The sequence below is a fragment of the Macrobrachium nipponense genome, chromosome 6, assembly GCF_015104395.2.
Source record: "Macrobrachium nipponense isolate FS-2020 chromosome 6, ASM1510439v2, whole genome shotgun sequence".
In the NCBI taxonomy this organism is placed as follows: Eukaryota; Metazoa; Arthropoda; class Malacostraca; order Decapoda; family Palaemonidae; genus Macrobrachium; species Macrobrachium nipponense.
This window is the reverse complement of record NC_061108.1, coordinates 137,383,494-137,388,493: the sequence shown is the minus strand read 5'-3', so window position 1 is coordinate 137,388,493 and position 5,000 is coordinate 137,383,494.

The following is a 5,000-nucleotide window of genomic DNA, read 5'->3' as shown; positions in this document are numbered from 1 at the left end:
ACATCCTTTAGTGCAGACAAACCTGCCCCACGGCCCAACAAGGGTCATAACAATTGGCGACCGTGACAGGATAGATGTACTCAGGGGTATCTGGTGTTTTGGTCTGTGGAGCGACACTTGGGTGATCTCTTCAATATCTATTTTTTAGTATTGCCTTTCTCCCTGAGTTATTAATTTTTGGAAAGATGGAAGAGTTTAACTTTGACCCGGCTGAATTTTTGGGGTCTGCTGACTGCCTAAAGTACTTGCGTGTTTTAAATAGGAAACATTTAGTTGCTTGTGCACAGTGGTTGGGTGTTCCGCTGAAGTCGGTGGGCACTAAGAGAGATATATCGGAGGCTGTGAAGGGTAAGATTGCCCAGGATTTAGCTGAGGCCGAACATTTGGTGAGTGAAAGTGAAGTAGATAGTGATGGTGAAGGTAGTATTAATGATGATTTGGAAGAGGATAGGTTGAGCGTGAGAGCTGGTTTGACTTTGTTCGAGGATCCTCCTCGTACAGGTATTATTTATAAAGGTCCCTCGAATATACCTAAGGCTAATGTGTCGAATAATCCATTTTTGCCCCCCTTAATTCTTTGCCAGTCGAACCCCTGGCTTCTGTTCATACTTCGGGTGAATCTAAGGAGGAGGTAGAATATAAATTAATTTGTAAGCGAATTGAATTTAAGAGCATAGAATTTGAGGAGAACGAACGGGTGAGGCATCACGAGTTAGAGATGGTGAAGTTGAATATAGAGATGGCTAGGTTACAGGGGGCCAATTTGGTCAGTTCCCCTAAAGGTATATTTTAGTACCGGTTTAATTTAGGTGCAGCACTAAAGTTGGTGCCAGTCTTTGATGAGAACAATGTCCCTGAATTTTTCAAAGCCTTTGAGCGTGTTGCCGCCCGGTTGTCTTGGCCCTCCGAAATGTGGACTGTTTTAATACAATGTAGGCTGGTGGGCAAGGCTATCTGGGTGTACAATGCCTTGGAGGAGGGAATTGCCAGGGACTATCATAAGGTCAAAGCGCTGGTATTAAAAGCCTATGATTTGGTTTCCGAGGCCTATCGCCTCAAATTTAGGAATTATAATAAACATCCTTCACAGTCTTTTGTAGAATTCGCTCGGGTCAAGGAGGAACAATTTGACGACTGGCTGAAGAGCCGACAAGTGGTGTCTTTTGCTGCATTGCGGGAATTGTTGCTCCTTGAAGAGTTCAAAAAGGCATGTAGCAAAGAGTTGAGGGTCCATCTTGAGGAGGTCAAAGCTATGAAGTTCAGTGGTGCCGCTCAGTTGGCAGATAAATATGTGTTGACCCATTGCTCTGGCAATGGTAACTTTGGGTACAGGGTTTTAAATGATCCTTCTTCCCGTGCCCACAGTAGTGGAAGGAGGGGAGAACGACCTTCGTTGACTCCTAATATTCCTAAGAGTAATAATGTTAATTCCTTTTCAGATGGTAGGAATGTTGGTAGTCTCAGGAGGGTCTACTCCCCCTTGTGTCTTTGTTAACAGAGGTACATCTAATTCCGGCAATTATCAAAGGTACAATAATAATAATGGTAACAGAGGTACTGGACGTAGAGTAACCTGTTTTTGGTGTGACAACCCAGGTCATTTCTAGAACCAGTGCAATGCCCGTAGACGATATCTTGAGAGAAACGGCCAAAATCCAGTTTCATTCATTTCTGACAGGTCCAGTTCTTGTGATAATCAAGTGAAAAAATCTGTAGTTAGCAGTAAGGTAGATAATAGTAGTAGTGACGCTTCTAATAAAAAACAGTTGTGACTCAATTTTGACAAATATGTATGGCCAGGTAAAATTGTTCTTGGATCTAAGATTATCAAAGTAAAGTTCTTGAGGGACACTGGTTCAGCTCAGTCTCTTGTGTTGAGGGATACCTTAGGTTGTAAAGAGTATTCAGGGAATTATGTCGTTCTGGGAGGGTTCCTGAACACTGTTGTTTCCGCTCCGTTGGTGGATGCCAGGTTGTCTTTTCCTGGATGTGATAAGGTTACCGAGTTGGCTGTTGTTGATAGTCTCCCCATTCCTGGGATTGACAGTATTTTGGGCAATGATATGGTCAATAGTGAGGGTCAGGAATTATTTCCTATATTGTCCATTAATGCATGTCCCATAGCTGCAACAACCAGTGCCGCAGCAAGAGCTGCTGATCCACTTTATGCCGATGATGATTTAATGCTTAGTAGTTTAGAAGTAGTAGTAGGCCCAGGGTCAGTAGATAGTGGTAGTAGTATTATTATTGATGATTTGAAACCTGATTGGGACAGATTGGCTTTTATTGAAGCCCAGAAAAAAGAATTTGACTTTGAATTGGGAGACATTAATGATTTGACTAAACCTCGGTTTGGTATAACCAAGGGTCTGCTTTACAGGTTTAGTCGTCCTTCGACAGATGATCTGAGCAAGACTTCTCAGATTGCACAAATTGTGGTTCCGTCCCAGTTCCATGAATCGGTAATGAATCTTGCTCACAACAATTTTATTTCAGGCCATTTTGGGCTATGGAAAGCTTTCCGAAAATTAGCAAGTATTTTTGGTGGCCTGGGATGAAATCTTCTGTGAAGCATTATGTGAAGGAATGTGAGGTATGTCAGGTTATGGGAAAACCAAATCAAATAATTCCCAAAGCTCCTTTACATCCTATCCCTGCCATTGGTGAACCATTCTCGGAATGGTGATAGATGTCGTTGGTCCTTTACCTAAAACCAAGTCTGGTTATGTTTATTTATTAACTATTATGGATAGAGCCTCTAGATTTCCCAAAGCATTCCCTATAAGACGTATTACATCTAAAGTTGTTTTTGAAAAATTAATGGATTTCTTTTCCAGGTATGGTCTCCCTTGTGTTATTCAGATAGATTGTGGTACAAATTTCACGAGTAAGGTATTTAGAGGTAAATGTGCTGGACTGGCCATTCAGCACATTACCAGCGTACCTTATCACCAGGAGATTCAAGGTTTGGTGGAGAGGTTTCACCAGACCCTTAAATCGATTTTGAAAAAACATTGTTACGAACAAGGTAGTGAGTGGGATAAAGCACTTCCCTTTGCCCTCTTTGCTCTTAGGAATCATCCAAATTCTTCCACTGGTGTAGCTCCCTTCGAATTGGTATTCGGTCATAAAGTTCGTAGTCCTCTAGAAATTTTTAGCGAAGTGCTACAGTCCAGTCGAAGGGGAGAGGTTAAAGTTGGAGAATTTGTAGAGGATTTGAAAGAGGTTGTTCAGTGCTTGGAAATTTGCACGGGAAAATCTGAGTTATTCGCAGGCTGTGATGAAGGATAATTTTGACAGAAAAGCTAAAGCTCATTCTTTTGAACCTGGAGAATTGGTTTTGGTTTTGAGTATGGACCCAGACAATTTTCTTGAACCAAGGTATAAGGGTCCCTTATACCGAGGTCAATTATGAAACTGAAGCTCCAGGCTCAAGTAGAAAGTGTAGAATTTATCATATAAACAGATTGAAGCCATATCATTGTAAAAGTGTCGATCCTTTAGCAATTGTGTATGAACCGATATCGGTAGTAGTAGATGTTCCTCTTGAAGAATCTGATGACTTTATGTATCAAGTTCCTTCCGATGCTTAGTTTGAAAATTTGAAAAATTTAGGAATCTTGCAGGAAGGTTTGGAACACTTGGATGCTAATCAAAGAAAAGATGTATTTAATTTAATTTATTCCTTTACAGATTTATTTCAGGATTCTCCAGGTAGAACTAATCTTCTTCAGCATGATGTTGATGTGGGAAGTGCTCCTCCTGTTAAGCAAAGTCCTTATCGGTTGAATCCCTTGAAAAGGGATATAGTCAGTAAGGAGATTGAGTATATGTTGGAGCACAACCTCATTCAGCCTTCTGTTAGTCCCTGGAGTTCTCCTATAGTCCTTGTTAAAAAGGCAGACGGTAAGTTCCGCATGTGTGTGGACTATAGGAAGGTAAACGTCCATACAAAGAATGATTCTTTTCCTTTGCCTCGTATTGATGATTGCCTCGACCAGATAGGATCTGCCAATTTTATTACAAAGTTTGATTTACTGAAAGGCTATTGGCAGGTTCCGTTATCTGGTCGAGCCCGTGAAATCTCTGCATTTGTCACTCCTTTTGGTTTGTATGAATGCAAGGTTATGCCATTCGGGATGAAAAATGCAGCATGCACTCTTCAGAGACTGATGGATAGGGTTATTTGTGGTTTAGAAGGAACAGAGATTTACATTGATGATTTGGTAGTATATAGTAATGACTGGCATACGCATTTGGTAAGGTTGCGTAAAGTATTTGAAGCTCTTAGGTCTGCTGGTTTGGTTATAAATCTAGCCAAGTGTGAATTTGGTAAGACTAAGGTTTGTTATTTGGGTCACGAGGTTGGTTTGGGTCAGGTGGCTCTGAAACAAGCTAACCTCGAGGTATTATTAATTTGAAAAGCACAAGTAAATGTCAGAAGGAGGTGAGGAAGGGTTTCTAGGCATGATTGGGCTGATTACCGAAAGTATGTTAGAAATTTCTCAGACCTTGCTCAACCTCTGACAAAACTCCTAGAAAAGGGTCAGAAATTCTTTTGGTCGCAGCAATGTGAGGAAGCTTTTAATAAACTTAAGTCTGTGTTGTTGACTAACCCCATTTTAATTTCCCCAGATTTTCAAAGGCCATTTATCATTGTTGTGGATGCCAGTGATGTAGGAATTGGTGGTGTCCTCTTCCAAAGGAATGAGGAAGGTGAAGTTCACCCGGTATCTTATTTCAGTCGTAAGTTATTGGCGGCTGAAAGAAGATACTCAACAATTGAAAAAGAAGCCCTTGCTTTGGTCCGCACCCTTATGCACTTTAAACCCTATGTAACCAATTTTTCATTTCCCATAGAGGTCTGGACTGATCATAACCCACTGGTTTTTATTGAACGGATGAAAGGAGCCAACCAGAGGATCTTGCGCTGGGCTCTCTTTCTTCAAGAATTTAAATTGGTGATAAAGCACATTAAGGGTTCCGAAAGTAAGATTCCT